The sequence below is a fragment of the Dermatophagoides farinae genome, chromosome 3 (assembly GCF_024713945.1).
Source record: "Dermatophagoides farinae isolate YC_2012a chromosome 3, ASM2471394v1, whole genome shotgun sequence".
Taxonomy (NCBI): Eukaryota; Metazoa; Arthropoda; class Arachnida; order Sarcoptiformes; family Pyroglyphidae; genus Dermatophagoides; species Dermatophagoides farinae.
The window spans coordinates 5,476,077-5,495,132 of NC_134679.1; positions in this window are offsets into that span (position 1 = coordinate 5,476,077).

Genomic DNA, 19,056 nt, shown 5'->3' on the forward strand with positions numbered 1-19,056 from the left:
GAATGATTAAATTCAATGAAAAAAGAATAAGAAAAGCGAAAAAAAAATTGTATTCACATGTATATATGTGCATTTGGTCTATAGACATATACACACACACTAGAAAACATGGTCACATTCTTTTCTTTTTTTTTTGGAAAAAAAACATGCAAGACTTGAAATTCAAGTCGATCTGTTTTTTCGTTTGGTTTCGAAAAGTTTTCTGTCGTGGACCACGACGACGACCTACCACCAATCGACAACTATGATGATGATGATGATAGTTGCGCTCTCACCTTGTTTGTTGAGATATTATTGAACGACAAAAAAAAAAAGAAATTGCCATAGCTGACGACCAAAATTCATGTTTGTGTTTTGTTTGGGCCGATGGCTAATATGTGTCCATTGATGGTGATGCCACCACTACCACCATCACAACATACTATAGTAGTCAAAAAAAAAAAGAACACCACATTCCACAATACCCATCCATCCATCTATCTATCTATGATCTGATCTATCCGTCCATCATTGTGTGTGTGGAAGCATAGGTTATTATCATCAAGATATGGTCGTCGTCATAGTCGTTGTTGATGTTGATGTTTTTTATCGCTTCTTTTTCTCAATAACTGTGTAGCTTTTTTTTGGTATTTGTATTTGCTCTCTATATCATCATCATCATCATCAATGTCCATTCACCTTTTTTTACTACATTTCATGTACCTCTCTCTTTCTCTCTTTTCATCGTTTTTTTTTACCTATGGTCTCTCTCATCATTGAACGCTAATTGCTTGTTGCTTTTTTCAATGTTGTTGTTGTTGTTGTTGGTCTGGACGACGACTATAGTTCTCTCTTATTAACGTTTTTTTTCAAGTTAGGTATTTACCTCTGGTCCATCCATTGCCATATTATAATACATGCAAACACACACGCACGCACACACACACACACACAATAATAATAATCGACATTGTCCATAATCAACAGGGACATAGCATGGTAAGAAACCTTCATTTTTTTTCACAACTAGATGATTTTACCAAAAAACTTGCCATTGAAAGAAAAAAAAGCTATACTTATATGCGTATGCTTTCAATGTGTTTTTTTTTTTTAGTTTCTTAGTGGGGTTGTATGTTTTTTAATGGTCTGTCTGGCTCCAGTATGCTATATGCCCTATGTCTTGGTTTTCTATCATTCGATCGATTTACATTTTACATTTACATTATTATTATTATTCAGTAATTTTGGTCTTTGCTTACAAAAAACTTTTTTTTTGGTTTCAAACAAAACCAAAATAAAAAGAATGAAAAATTCAATTTCAATTCAAACAAGTGACCCATACACACCAAATACATGGACCTATTACTATTATCTTGATTTTTTTTCCTGGATCGAAAGCGGAAAATGGTGACAACATAAAAAAAGTGCATGTAAAAGAAAATATATTGATTATCGATTGATGAAAAAACATTTTACTCTCTTTAAAACTTACGAAAACTTTTGTGATGAAAATCGATAATGGTAATTCGAGATGTTCGGTTTTCCAATTTTTTTTTTAATTTATTGAAATTTGATAAAAAAAAACTTCGCATGCACACCAAGATTTGTGTGATCAAATGATGAATGTAAAAGAAATAAATAAAACCACAATTCACATACGGTAGATCATAAAGAAAAATGGACACATAACAAACCGGAAATGTCTGTTTATTGTTTAGAAATTGATAATGTTAATTTATCATCATCATCATCATCATTGATTAATCAACAAACAAATTTTAATGAAAAGTCACTGTCATCAAAATTAAATCAAGCGAATCGTATTCAATTTTCGATTGTCTCATCATCATCATGAATGTCTAATTATGACAAACACACACACACATTGTAAAAAAACCAACAATTATGATGATGATGATGATGATATTTTGACTAATTTTTTCTCACCTTTTTTTTCTCGATTCTATAATACAAAAAATTTCCATTTGAAATTCACTTGGCCATTGGCACGTTATTCTCAATAATAATAAAACGGGAAAAAAAAATTCAACCGCAAAAAAAATCAATGATTCGAGGTTCTAAAAGGTTTTTTTTCTGTTTACTTGTTTCAATAGATATTGTTATCTTTGTTTTTACTGTTGTTGTTGATCGGTATACGAAATATCATAAAGATGTTGTCATCGTCATTTGATTTTTTTTATTTTAGCTCTTTTTAAGCTTGTCATTACAATAATAATGTAAAATACAGGTATGCCTGTATTGGACATTTATTTATTTTTTATCGATAAAAAAAAATCAACAATCAATGATGGTGACACAAAACACAACCCTGTTCTTGTTCCTTTTTATTCAGTGTGTGTGTGTGTGTGTTGTTGTTGTTGTTGTTGAAGAAATCAACAACAAAGTGGTCAATCTAAATAACTCGTGGACTATCTATCTATCTATCTATCTATGTGTGGTTTTTTTCGCTGGCAAAATTCTCTCAACAAATTACTTACTAGATAAACTTTGCTTGATCACCAGTCACTATGTCTGGCTGGTTGGTTGGTCAGTTTTTTTTCTATTCTATTTTACTTTCCAGATTCGTTGTCTGTATGTTTATTCAAAAGTCTTTTTCTTTTTTTTTTCGTTGTTGAAAAAGATTTTTTTTTGTAAAAACAAAGCAAACGAAAAAAATCGCTAATCACATGGCTTGCGGGCTATTCATTTTTTTTTCTTTTACTCAGTGGTTATGTATGGTGTATGTGTGTGTGTGTTGTTCCACCATAATCACTACAATCACAAATAATCAACCACCATGGTCTATTTTTTTCTAGTAAAAAAAACAAACCGAAAAAATCGAACCAATTTTAAAAATCACCACCAACAAGGTCATCATCTGAATGGTTTTTTTTAAACTGAATAATTCAGATATGCAAAAAAAACTGCTTATTTCAACAACAACAACAACCTTTTTTTTCTATGGAAAATTGTCGATCTCAGAAAGAAGAAGCAAATGAAGAAAAAAAAAATTGAAATGAAAATGAAAAGAAAATTCTTCAAAGTCTAATGGACCGTGGCGTGTGTGTGTGTACACGCACCATAGTGAGATAATAACAATATATGAGGGCAAAAGTAGAAAAAAAACACATAACTTACCTGTGTCCAAACAAAGAAGATATTGTTATGTGAAAGATTTCAATTCGTTTCAAAACGAATCAAATATTGATCAATTGATTGATGAGAAACGAAAACGAAGAATCAGGTTTCATCATCATCATCATCGTCATTTTTTTTTGTTGAACGAGCGGAACTTCTTGAACTTGAGAAACACTTGTTGATCACATGTTGAATTTGATGAAATTGTTTTTAAGATTTTTTTCCGATGATTACTTTATAATGATGATGATGACGGCAACGATGAATTAAACGAGTTAATTGAATTCATATGTAGTGGACACACACACGAACACATTGGAAGATTGTCGTTTGTTGTTGGCGTTTCGGTGGATTGGTAGATAAATTTTAAAAAAAATTTTAGAAAACAAAAATTATCATCACCATCATCAATGAAAAAACAAACAACAACCATATCCACCAAGTTTATTTGAAATTTTCTATGATTTAAGCCACAAAAGAATCGTATCTTGATTCGTATCGTCGTTGCGAAGGAGTCTGCCGTGTGTGTGTGTGTGTGTGTGTGTGTGTTTTAAAATGAACTTTTTTTTATATTCAAATTTAATGTTTTTTTCCCCCAGTGAGGTTTGAATGTTGATTTGGATGAACACCGAGACATTAGAAAAATTGAAAAATTTTTAAAAAAACCACATTCGATACAATAACAACAACCACTGCTTGATAAAATTTTGATGATGATGATGATGAATTTCTTTCATTCGTTTGAATTTGAATCAAATTTTTAATGATTACTTAAGTTGAAATAAAATTCTTATCTTATACGAATAAATGATAATATTCCACTTTCGTATTTATTTCCATTCAGATCATCATCGCCATCATCATCCACCAAGAAAAAAAAAATGTCTTCATTTTGATTTTTTTTTAAAAAGGTAAAAAAGGGGCCGAAATCATTGAAAATCAAATTTTTTTTTTCATTCAACGATCAAAATTTTGATAATTTTGAAAATGAAAAATTTTTCAACGCCAAATTAGTATCAACAAATTACTTTAGGTGATTGTCATTTGACGTGAAGCAGAATTTTTCAGTTCATTCACGACCAGGAAAAAGGCCTCAAAATAGACCAGATGGTTCCAATATGAATTGGAATCTTTTTTTTGTCACAAAAAAAAAACTGAAAAATGAATGAAAATTTTATTTCGAAATTTTTAAAGCATAAATTTTTTGTTAAGAATATAGTCAGACTTGCAAATAAACAATTTAATAATTAATTTATAATAATTTATAACTGTGAATATGCTTGCAAATATATATATGAATCTTAAACGTAAATTCAATTACGAACATAACGTATGATTGTTGTCAACAAAGCACCACTTCAACACTCCCCCGTTTTGATAAAATCATACAAAGGCAAATTTTCATTAAATTTCTTCTTATTCAACAATGTAGAAGAATTTGAATTATTCGTTATTGTTGTCGCGGCCAAAGACGTATTTTGAGCAAAAAATTTCAAATTTTTCTCTCTCTCTCTCTCGAATCTCAATAATAAGGATTCAAACTGTTTACATCAGTTTCTGATCTTCCGCCATTTATAGATGTCAACCATTTTACACATCTTATCATATTCAGCCAGTAAAAGAGCTCGTACTTTGGAATTGATAAAATAACTTGGCAGCTTAATATTTTTATCAGCAAAAGCTGCAAACAATTGTCGTAACTTAGCAAATCGAGCCTTGGAACTTGATTGTATCAAAATCTCGTAATAACTCCCAAGCAGACTTAGCACCTGGACCGCGATATTTTCTGTCCAATTCACTAATCATTTCTTTTGGATTATTACATTCCATAATGCTTTATAAATCTTCATTAGTAACTGACAATCGTATGATATTATTGACCTTTGCGTGAGGATATTGATGGATACATACTTTTTCAATAATTCTTTCTCTTCAATCTTCTTTCGTTTTGACGATTATTATTCAGGCATAATGTCAGCCAAAATTTTCAACTCTTGACTAGTGAAAACAAAATCTAATAATTTACGGACAATAATAATAATAACTAATAACATGAGCGGGAACATGATTGAAATCTTTTTATATGATTTAATTGCCCACAATAATGCGAAACAAAGAAGCTGGATCAAGTTTATATTTCCATTTTGTGACAACAATATTTTCTTTTGTTAAATGTCGATTATGTCGACATTACAGTGACATTGTTTGTTGTCGATAAATTGATAAATAATGTTTATCCGACCAGAATATTGACAAATCAGCATAAATCACCAGAATAATTAATTTTTTACATTTAAATTATTGCACATCTCATCCATTTGTTTGCTAAATATACGATATATTCTATAAATTTATTGTAAATACAATCTTATGGGATAATTTGAAATAAAAAAAAAAATAAATGTTCATTTACATTGATATAACAATAGTCATTTTTTTTCTCACCTTTTCTCACATCATTTTGACCATTTCCATCTTGCAAAACATTATTTTCATAATCATCATGATGATCCACATAGATCGTGTGAAAGGTCAAAGTTTTTGTTTTTGTTGTCATTTCTACTTTTATATTTAACCAAAACATAAAAATACGTAGATTACACAGAATGTGACAGAAGAAAATGACTAATGATTCCGATCATGATGATGATGATAATTCGAACAAACAAAAAAAAAACCACAGGAATATATCGTTATAATATTAGTAGCCAGACATTCTAATGTTGTTTTTTCGGGTAAAATTTTTATCCAAGTAAAAAAAATTATGTGGATTTTTTTTACCTGGCTACCTGAATGTGGCTAGTAATCATTATTATTATACACAACAACTGATGATGATCATGATCATGATTCAGATAAACGAGAAACGAACGATGATGATGATGATGATGATGATCAACGCAGACCACCACCAATGATCAATGATTTTCTTTTTTTTTTTCTCTCTCTCTCTCTCTCTGTGTTCATTCAAACTGGATGAAGGAATGTTTGATTCATTTTTTGTTGTTGTTGTTGTTCTTCAGCAGGAACAATAAATAATAAAATGAAATGAAATGGAAATTTATCTATCAATCAATCAATAAATAATCTATTTGTTGAAAACAATTGCTGTTTCCTGTTTGTTTGTTTTTTTTCATATATTTGGCAAGAGCATCAATCATTTATTTCGATTTTTTTTTTTGAAAGGTGAAAGTGATTTTTTTGTCGGGTATATAATAGATGCGAACAAAAAAAATCCTTGAAACAACGAACCAGACACAAGTCAAGTTATGTAATCGGCATCATCGATAGAGAAAACATCTTTTTTTTTTAGAGACAGGAATGCTTATGATGATGAAGATTTAAATGTTGATAGAATGAACAAAAATAATTGAACAACAACATTATCAAATTCGTATACAGGGTGAGTGGTATGTTAATTGTATATCATGTAGTTAGCATTATCATCGTGAATGATATCTTGTATTTTTTTTTCAACATTTGTTTGTTTGTTTGAACATCTTATTTTTCGGCTGTTGTTATTGAATTGATAGTAATGATGATGATTGGTCATTATTATCATCATGCTGTGAGAAATCAGACTTTGGCCAATGATTGAACATTGATTGAGATAATTTTGATTAAAAAAAACTTCAAAGAAAAGTTTTGGGTGATCAAAATTTCGAAATGATTTTCGAAATGAGCTGCTGTTTCTTGTTGTAGCATGACCGATACGTTTTTTTTCCACCAAAATTCTTTGAAGTTTTTTTTTCATACATGAAATGTATGTTTTTTTTTAGTATTTTAATTAGATCATCACTTTTCGGTGAACAATAACACATCCTGAATTAGTGGTGGTAAAATCACGACACATACACAGCTTCTATTTTTTTCAATTGTGTAATTTCATCTTTTAGATGACACGGATCTTGTAATGATTTATTTCGTTTTTTTTTTCACAAATTTCGAAAATTCAGAAATCATTATCATAGAAACAAAAATTGTCAATTCGATTTTCGAAAAAAAAAAATTTCCGTTTGACTGACTTTCATTTCGTTCAATATTCATTACAAAAAAAAAAAATATCCACATTGTTCTTGATCAAAATGAGCAAAAAAAAAATGAACACGTACATATAGTACGTGAAACACGAAAAAATTGATTTTTTTTTTGGTTTCAAACGGAAATAGCTAAAATTATAGATTATCATCATTATATGATCATGAAACCATTGTGATGATGATCATTTTTCAAGGTCCAATGATTCAACATATTTTACCATGGATTTGGGTTTCTTTTCTCTATCTCAAATTTCAAAAAAAATTGTGCTAAACTTATGGATCAATAATAATTTAGAAATAGAGAAAAACACACTAAGATCATCATCATCATCATAATCATAATCATCATCTATCTAACGATGAAATCGTAATAAAAAGATCATCATTTCAAATCGAAATATTGTATTCATTGTAATAATATTGTGAGGAGGGTCATCGTCGTCGTCGTCGTCGTCGTTGTTTGAAATTAAAATCGACATGAAAAAAATGCTTTCCACGATGATGATGATGATGATGATTATCTTTGTCGCTTCAAACATAGACCAAAAACACGGCAGCCCTGCTTATTTTGGCTGCGAAATATCTGGCAAAAAAAAAAAAGAAAACATTCAACAGACCAAACCGAACCGAGCGAACATTTTTTTCTACCTGATGATAATGACTTTAAATCGTAATGATATGATTCGATGTTCATTTCTTCTTTTTTCTTCGTTTCGTTTACGATTCAAATTCGTGTGTTTTTTCTCTAGTTGCAGTTGTTGTTATTATTGTTATTATTATTATTATTGTTGTTGTTGTTGTTGTTGTTGTTGATATTGGTAATATGAGATATTGCCATTCATTCAAAGAGAGCTCTCTCTCTCTCTCTCTCTCTCTCTCTCTCTCTATTCCTCTGGGTTCGATGTTCTTGGCTTCATGGTTTTTCATTCTTTTTTTTTCTCTCTCTCTCATCCACTTTTTTTTTAAAAAACTCAAGATAAAAAACTTTTCAACTAACGATGATGAGTTTCTATTCTTTTGATTTGTTTTCAGAATTTCATCAACCGAGGTTTGTTTGTGTCGGTGTTATTTGCTTCTACCATCATCATCATCATAAGAAACTAGTAAGAAATGAGAAAAGAAAAAAGACTTGGTTGGTTAGTTCGTTGTATCCATACAAACCTATCATTATTTTCCTATTATTATCTTACTGAGTATTTTCATTTCAAACATTTTTTTCCCAATTCGTTCATCATCATCATCCGATATTGACGATGTAGAATAGGAACAAACACACACACACACATACACAATTCAGTTGTTGGAAATCGATGATTCACATATAAAAAAAAATCATAAGAAATGAAATGAAATGGAATCATATTTGTGTGAAATAGCAACAGCAACAAAGGGAAAATAATTTTTTTCCAAAAGGGGAAATAATTTTTTGCACATCTTTATTCTCTTCCTGTTTTTTATTTAGGATGTTTTTCTTTCTATAAATGAAAATAATGAAAAACAGATACCAGATATATTGTGTTTCCATGAATTGATGATGATGATGAATGACTTATCGTGAAGACAATAAATACCCTCCTTGACAATAATAATAAAATTTACAGAACGTGAACATTGTGGATGAGATGGACTATTCAGTTATTGAAATTGAAAACAAAAAAAAAAAAAAAAAACAAAACCAAATGAAAGAATGAAAAGAAAAAAAATTCCAATCAAGTATCATCATATATAATGGACAACAGCAACAAAAAAAAAAAAAAAGACAAAGCAGATAATAAAAACCAAAGATGAAACTATTAGAATCAAAAAACAAATGTAATGGTCACGCAAAAAAATCATTCCGTTGTTTTCACGAAATCATAGGAAACAAATTTCATCGCATTTTTTGTTTTGTTTTGTTTTGTTCTGTCCCTATCCATCATTATCATCATCATCATCATCATCATCGTCATCTTTTGAACATAATGAAAACGCAATTTACCAGATAAAAAAAAAATGAAGAAAGACAATCTTTATTCATAACCTCGAAAATTTTTTTTTTCATTAAAAAGAATTGAATTTGTCTTATTTGAATTCACTCTCACTCATCATCAGTGGTCATTTTGGTGTTTGTCCAAAATCATGACAATTGAAAATGATAATCATCACTGATATATGATGATAATTCAGTAGGTATGGATTTCAATTTTCGTTTATTAAAAAAAAAATTCCTTATCAATTGTGGTTATTTTCAATCATCGTTTTTTTCCATCTTTATCATTGTCCTTGGCACAAAAAATTTTTTGAATAACCAAAAACAAAACAAAACAAAACAAAAAAATATCCATATAGATGTAATGACTAATAATGATTGTCGAAAGATTTCAATATTTAACCACAAATGGTTATATGATTGATTCATTCATTCAATGATGAACAATCACCATCTGTCAATTATTAATAATTTTTCATGAGTCAATCATCATCAACTACATCAAATTAGCATCAAATTAAAATTCCATAAAGGGGCATTGTACATATAATGAATGGATGGATGGATGAATGAATGAATGATTGCAATGACAATATGAAATCAAACACACAAAAAAATAGATGGGTCGAATATATGAAGAATCTTTATTATTGTTTCGAAGAAGCATTTTTTTTATATAATGATTTAGATAAGGCTGATGATGATAATCATGTGAACCAAATATTAAAAAAAAAACGATATGAAACAAGAGATGATGATGATGATCACATCGTAAAAAGAAGATATAAAAACGACTTTTTTGTTTATTTTTTATTATTATTTTTATCATTTCATTTTTTTTTGATATGCAAGAAAATGGAAAAAAAATCGTCACAATAATAAAGAATGAATGAAAGAAAAAAAAACTAAAAATAATGATTGTGATAACAGAAAAAAAAACATTACAAAACATTCATCCATGCCATATATACATCAGGTATGTAGGTAGGTAGTAACAACAAATAACAAAACAAAATTTTTTTCCCTCTCTTCTCATCTCATCTCATCTTGATTATTGTTTTGTCTCTGTTTAGCATTTGTGATGATAATATAATAAACAAATTTATGATGATGATGAACAACAACAACATCATCATCGTCGTATCCATCGGGTTAATAGGGATGATTGACTTTTCTTTTTTTTTCATATTGACAAACTAATTTCCATAATGAACAACAACAACAACAACAACAACAACAGAAAATTGATGACTAAGAATGATTTTTGTTTTGTTTTGTTTATTCGATTCAGATCACCAAAAAAAAAATTTGTTTATGGATCGTGTGTGGGCCTGATGATGAACAAATGATGACCTTGTATCGAATCGGTCAATTTTCCCCCCATCTATATTCGTAAACAACAATAAAATGAAATCGATTGGAAATGAAAAAAAAATCAAATCAAATCAAAATACAAGAATCAAAACAAAATGAAAGTTGCTCAGATACAATAATCGAATGGAATATCAAAAAAAGAGAAAAAAAACAATGATTGAACAACCGAATGGGTTAAAAAAAAAGTCTGGACAATATAAGAAATATTATTATCAAAAAACAAAAATCAATTGCGTGCCTCATCATTCGTCGTCGTCATTATTGTCGGAATCAAGTTTCGCGCTTCAATCAAAACATCGACAACAACAACAACAACAACAAATGTTCCCAATTCTTAGTCAATCAACAAAAAGAAAAAAACATCTTTTGTCCAAAACGATTATTTTATCCATAGAGCTAGAGAAAAAAAAACGGCAGCGAGATGACCTCGAGATGACCAACCAACCAACCAACCAACCAACAACAACCTGTGAGAATTCAAGAAAAAAAAGTTTATTTTTCAAAATTGAAATGATAATAATAAAAAAAAATTGTTGCATACCAGAATTCCTTCCAAATGGTGTGTGTGTATGATATTTTCTTCTTCCACTTTTTATTTTCGTTTTTATGATGCCATATTTCATATTTTATCGTTGCTTCTCGTTGTTGTTGTTGTTGTTTTTTGCTGTTGTTGTTGTTGTTGTTATTGTTCACTGGCGTTATTATTATTATTATTATGATGATCATTATCTCATTTTCAGATATTTTTTTTGCATGTTTTTCTTTTCTACCAGCTGTATACCAGTCCAAAATGAAATGGTCCAATGTGTTGCACACATTTATGATGATGATGATGATTATTACCATTTTCACAACGAAACAAAAAAAAAAATTTCCTTTTGTGCCACTGTCTGGTGGATGTGTTTATTGTTTCGTTATTATTAAAACGTTTTTTTTTCTGCTACTGTATGTTGTATAGTCATAGTCATCGTTGTCGATATTGTTGTTATTATTATTGCTGCTTGTGATCTTTATCCACATTTATCGTTTTTTTTTATCGGTTCAATTTGTTTTCATATATATGATGATGATGATGATCAACATTCGATTTGATTTTAGAGCCAAAAAAAAAAATCATTGTTGCTGATCGGAAAAAATTTGACCAAAAAAAAAAAAGATCAGACACCACCTGTGTGTGTGTGTGTGTCTGTGTGTGTATTCAAGCTGAAAACCAAAATTTTAAGTGGTTATGACTAGTACATTATGATCATTTATTGACAGAGGTGAAAGTCTTGCTTGTTCACGGTGTCAAGTGGTTTGACAAACATTTATCATCATCATCATCATCGTCAATGGAATATATTTGGATGATGATATGATTTTCCCATCGATGAAATTATGATTATCGAAAGCGAATACACAAACAATATATATAATGTGTAGAAACAAATTAGCTATAATGTGGAAAAGTTCAAGGTTCAAAATTATAACCATCATCGAACACAATATATATGGTACTTGACATTTTTGGTTCAAATTATTCGGGTAAAAACACTTGATGAAAATGGTCCCGGAGAAAAGGAAAGAAAAACGGAAATTGAATTATTATTAATACACTACAAATTATTATTTTTTTTGTTGTTGTTGTTGTTGTTGGGTCAACGTGTTTTCACAAACGCTTGGCCTTGAATTCTTTCGTGTTTTCAGCAAAACAGAAAATAGCCAACCGAAATCATCAAGATCATAATGATGATGAGTTTGCCATATATCCATATGGTGGCCACACCTGTACACACGGCTATTTTCCTCTTGAAGAAAAAAACTATTCGATATCCATATTGCTGATGATAATGATGATGATGATGATGATATTGCAAATTAAAATTCAATTTGTCTTCATTATATTCGATAAATATCGTTGCAGCAATGTTTTATCATCAAAGTTTCTCATCTATGTTGGTTATGGAAATAAGAAAAAACAAAACAAAAAAAATTCAAATTAGATCAGAGTGAAACTTGTTGTTTCGGTCAAGAAACTTTGTGAAATTTTCAGTTCTATGTGATTATATTCTGACCACATAAATAATGTGGGTGTGTGAAATGATGACGATAATAAATTGTTTGTGTGGGCGTTGTCCGTATTCATTATTGAATCGATGCTTTTGCCCACAAAAAGATGATGATGATGATGATGATAGTGAAAAAAAACCACTTAGCGCTTTTGTAGTTTTTTTTGTTATGAATTTTCACTTTTTTTTACAGGAAAAAAACCAACCAACCAAAAATCAATCCAAAAAGAGTTTCAAGTGTCCATTATTCTCTTTCTCTCTTTTGATAGTGATCATTTTACCGTCGTAGACGACCATGGGCAATATAATAATAATATGCCGACAAAGACAACATAATATGCCGCCGGTTTTATCATCTTTGTCGAATTCTCACACACACACTGGACGAACCAAAAAAAAGAACCCGAAAAAAATGACCCAAACGAATTGGTATATGAATCTCTTTGGTCTTGGTGTTTGTTTGTTTGTTTGTTCAACTTATTACACGGGATATAATAACAATATATAAGTGTTACTGGTTGGTTATGGTGTTGATGGTTGTTCATCTTATATATATATAATCATCAATCCATCTGGGTAGTATATATGCCATTTATTTGTTTTTTTTTTGTACCAAAAGACAGTATTGGAATATTTTTTTTTTTTTTAAACTTCAATATTTTTCCATTCGATGACAATTGTTCTTTGTACTTTTTCCGTCAATATTACTGTACAGTACAGTAGAGTAGAGTAGAGTATGTTTTTTTTTCTTCTTCTTCTTCTTCATCTTACCCGATAATGTACCTTCATTATGTTGACTATAGATGGTACACAAACAAAATGAAAATAAATATATTGAAAAGTGAATTTAAATAATAACAACTCAAATAGTAATAAAAACTGATCTAATTTGTCGCAAAATTCACAAACAACCCTTTGATCTTTGTTTACTTACTTTGTCCCGAAAACAAGAATACACCAATATACACGCGAACATTGAATGTGAATCAATCAGAAACAGTGTATTGACAATGACAGTGAAAACAAAAATCAAACGAAATCTTTTTTGTTTTGCCCTACTTTTAATCTAATGTTGACATCTTGATTTTTTTTCACATTTTTTTGATTCGTTTCTACAAACAAAACCAATTTTGAGATGAATAACAACAACAACAACAACAACAATAAATTGAGCCGAAATTCCATAGAATGTCGATTTTGAATTGCTTTTTCGGTTGTTGTTGTTCTTTTTTTTGTGCACTCGTTTTGGCACTTGACTTTGGAATTTATTCATTCCTCCGGGCATTTATTAAAAGGTAGAGATACCTAATGGAGAGACCAAGAGAAGTTTGTTTGTTTGTTTGTTTGTTTGCTGTTGTTTTCTATATATCGTTCACTAAATTTTTTCCAATTGAAATACAATTTTTTTCTGATTCTTAATCAAAAAAAAAATTATAATCAACATTTTCCAATGGGTAAATTTTGATTGTTTAAATCGCCAATAATCAGAGTAAAAACAATCATCTATGAATGACATTTCGAATATATTATGACTAATAATAATTATGATTATGATGATCAGAATCATTCGATGATTGATTTGTATATGCCTAAAATGTGTGATCATGATCGAAAGACTTGTTGAAAGACATCTGTCGATTTTTTTTTGGATGGAAAACATTTGTTTTGATTTTTCTGGAGCTGTGTAGTAAAAAAACAGGGTAACTCATCATCATTATTATGATTATCGTGTGTGTTTTATTTTTTTTTATGATGATCGTCATTTTGGTTTGTTTGTCCATTTAATAACAATCATTATCGTCATCATCATCATCATCATCATCAACGAACACATATCATTAGCAGCTGCATATCATTTTCGTAACAACAATCACAAAACAGCAGGGTTCTCTATCAATTTCAAAGATTTTAGCCATGATGATGATTAAAAAATTAATCGGTTTCCAATTTTTTCATAGAGCAAATACTGCCATCTAGTTTCAAAAGCTAGAAATAAAAAATTGTCTATTTTAACTTATTGTGCTCTGTAAAATATAAATAGTGTAGTGTATTTTTCAAAAATTGAATTGAAACTGTGAAAAAAACACGTTTTTTTCTAGTTCCGTGCGATAGTTTATTTCACAGAAAAAGTTTGTAATTTGATTTAATGTAATTTTGTTTCGTTTGTAACCAACATTCGGTAAGAAATAATTATTAATATTTGTATCAAAATAGACGAGAATAACACATAATTTTCACATATAAAAATATCGTGCTTTATTATTATTTTAAATTTGCTTTTATAATAATTTCAATTCATAATTTGTTTTGATTTAACAATCGTATGTACAAATCTAGTTTCAAAAGCAAGAAATAAAAAATTTTAACTCATTATGCTCTGTAAAATAAAGATAGTTTGATCTGTTGCTTGACGGTTTTTTTTCGTTCCACCACTCAATTGTTATTGTTTCAAGCGACAAAATTTAAATTTCGAAAATAAAACAATGTCTCAATCAGAAAACAACATGAGCGGTTCAGAAGTCCAACAACAACAACAACAATCTTTACAATCTTCTATGGGTGATGAAGAATTGCGTAATTCGTCCATACTTACGAATACACGTTCATCAGGCTCATTATATTCATCAAAAACTATGCTTTCAAGCAATGAAGGGACTGTAATACACAATAAAACAATGGCCGATGATTGTTCAACGATGGCTGATGAAAAACCAACATCATTTAATTTAGTATTAAATTTAAAAAAATTTTAAAATGTAAGCTTTTCTATATATAGAATATATTCATAATGAGTTTCGAGAGTGTGTATCTGTGCACAATGGCCGATGATTGTGGGTTAAAACAGCCAAGACTGAAAATCGCAAAAAAAAACAAAAACAGCAAAATAAATTGGAGCAAAAAAAGAGAAAAATGAAAATATTTTTATAACCTAAAAATTTAGCATCACCACTAGCATCTATTCCTGAAAATCAAACAGCATCATCATCAAGATCCAATTTAGACGAAATTCTCATTGATGATTCATACTCATTTTCACCTTCATTTAAAAACTTTCCAGCATCATCATCAAGATCCTGTTATGAAGAAATTCAACAAGAATTTGTGAATGACGAATTTAAGAAGAATTTACCAATGTTTTATGATGATAATAAGATTTTACGATGTCAAAGTCGTTTTGATAATGATTTTACATATGATGAAAAGTATCTTATTGTTTTACCAAAAAGTCCATTTACGATTTCTTTCCTGAATTATCTCCATGAACAAGACGAACATGGTTCAGTTAATTTTTCATTATCAAGTATACGAACGAAATACTTTCTGCCTAAAGCAATACAAATGTTGATCCAAATCGCAAATACGTAAGACCGGCGCAAAAATTGGCCCCATTGGAGAGGGGAGGAATGGACATAAAAAATGACAACCGTCACAGTCGAGATTAAGGTTCACTCGTCATTGTTATCACCATCATCATCATGTGCATAGTCATCATTGAGCATGTGCTTTCGCGCCGTTTTTTCATGGTCGCTGTTTGAGCAGCAGACATCGATATCATCATCATCGACATATCAATCAGTACACATCTTCGATTATTATTATTGTCATTATGATCATCATCAGCATCAACATCGCAAAATGAATTGGTTGATACTTTCTTTATTATTGTGATTATCATCGTGATATTGTTATGTTTACGTTTTCTAATCAATTATTTATTTTCTTGTATTAAATTATACTCAATAAAATCAAAGTTTATTTCAAACCGGCCAGTGATACGAAGTTTTTTGTCTAGTTGAATCCAGTAACGCGTACGTTGATTACGTCGACATCTCAGCATCGCGTATAAGACCAGTGCCATCTGATCCTCATCCTAATCGCCAGATAAAGCCAATAATGTTAAATTATCCATTGATATTAATCAAGCAAAAGTTTTTATAATAAAACATTATCAAAGCTACACACAGAAAAAAAAGTAACTTGGAGACTGGTCTCCAAATTTGGCGTAATGCGTAAATCGTCAAATTTGGAGACCAGTCTCCAAATTTGGAGACCCGTATTTTTGAGTAAACGACTAAACGATTTGACTATCGATAGTGTCGTTCATCACGATTGTTGCAGCAATTTTGACCCCCTTTTATTCCCTTTACCCCCCATATTAATTTAATCCATATATATTGAAATTTAATTGATTTTATTGAAATATTAATTTAATAAAAATTGGAAATAATAAAATACATCCATATTTCACATCCCAATTGCGCCATACAACGTTAATTGTCCCGTTTGAAATAGATCCAATGTTCGCGGTCCATGTTCAAAGACAATGTCCAAATTCTATCCGTGGTTCGAGATTCAATTTCCCAATTGTTCGCCGGCAATCCTAAGTGAAGATAAATATTAGTTGTTTGTGCAATTAATCTATTCATTTGCTTACCATGACCATTTGAAATAGGTCCAATATTCGATGTCCATGTTACAAGACAATGTCCAAATTCTATCCGTGGTTCGAGATTCAATTTCCCAATTGTTCGCCGGCGATCCTAAGTGAAGATAAATATTAGTTGTTTGTTCAATTAATCTATTCATTTGCTTACCATGACCATTTTCAAGTATGTGTTCCATCCCATGAATCTTCGACTTATAATCATGTTTTCGATCGCTTCATTGATTCCAAAGATTCAATCAGCATCAAATTCAATAGGAAATAGCTCAGATCATGTTCCTAAGCCTAATCTAACCCTAGCCTAACCTGTTATCATGTGTTGAACATGGCCAAACTATTCTTGAATTGAATGCTGATGATCAATGGAACCGCCGAATTGATCTTGAACATAATCATCAATCGAATTTCAATTTGATGATTGTAAAATTTCAGGAACAAACCTAATAAAAAAAGATAGACCAATCTTTATTAGATATGAAGAATGAATATGTCGACTTACCGAATAAGTTGCTCCAACAACTCAATTCAATGCAGGCCTTTGAGAAATTTAAGTGTTAGAATCATTGATAGCGAAATTAGAAAGTTACCTGATGATGACCAGATATCCACCAATAAATTTGTAATGTTCGGCATCATTACCATGATCGTTTTTATAAAGACGGCACCAATTATATGTCTAATGATGATCATTGATCATCAATGAAAATTTTATGCTTCAAAAGACAAGGAAAATTGTTAGCATTTTCAATCTAAGGCAAAATGTAAATTACCTCATTGACCATGTTTTCACATATTAATCCGAATTCCATACATTGTCATACATCAAGTATAATGGACTCTGAAAAAGAAAACTTGAAAAGGATATGATTGAATACAATTTGGTGAAAACAAAATGTCATAAATACATTTGAAAGTCATCGAAAATGGGATTTGTTCGCCAACTTGTATCATGATTACATGATGACCGAACCAAACGATCTTCATCGATTTCGTGGCCAATTTTTGATCTTAGACCACAATAACTTTGAACAAAGATAATCTTGAATCGATTAAATTCTTTGTTCCAAAATTTACTGCAAAAAACGAAGATTAAAATAGAGAAAAATGAAAAAAATACCACGACATGATCACGAACATAGCGCAAAGTCGAATGAGGACAACCGTCTTTGACGATCGTTGAGTTTTGTTCGATTTTTTCAACGGTCAAATTCAAATTTGTATGGGAATAGAAGGGGAAAAGAAGCGCGCAGAATTTGCATTGAAAATAGTTACATCTATATGACTATGCGCAGTTGCTCATTAGTTGGACTTTAGAATTTTAGGCGGCAAAATGAATGCATTGTTTTTGCCATAGATTTAGCATGAAAAATGAATAAAAAATCAACTTATATGATAGATATTATCATATCAGCTACATAATTGGTGAAAAAAATTATGATGTAATTTCAATGGAACGTAAAAATTGACCTTTATCACATGTTGATGATTAGTGATTTGAGCCAAAGAATTTTCCCCACTGTTTGATAAATTGGTGTCAATTTGTCAGGATTGATTGATTGATGGACTGTAATTTCATTCAAAGTCGAGCTATTTATTTATTTATTCAATAAAAACCCCTGTACCTCAAAGATGGGGGAAGAAAATAAATTATAAATTTTTAAAATCATATTTAAAGAATTATAGCCAAATACATAAATTCTCTTTATGTAGATTTACACAACATTGATTTTCAATTAAAGTTCGTTCAGCAACAAATCTTGGACCAGTATTACCACAAAAACAAGACGACTTATAACGATAACCAATTATATGCAGGTAAACATTGAATTTTCCTTGTCCCGATAAAAACTGAGGGAATACAAAATGTAGATCAATAAGAATTATTTTACGATCATATACAGATGGAAAATTTTTTTAGTAACTTTGCCATCTTCACTCATTATCCATCTTATATTATAAATCATGATATTTTTCAAAAGATATTAAGCCAAAGAAATTGGACGAAGATTGTAAGAAAAATAAGAAAAATTTGTCGCATCTTTTATATATTGGTCAGCCAATTCA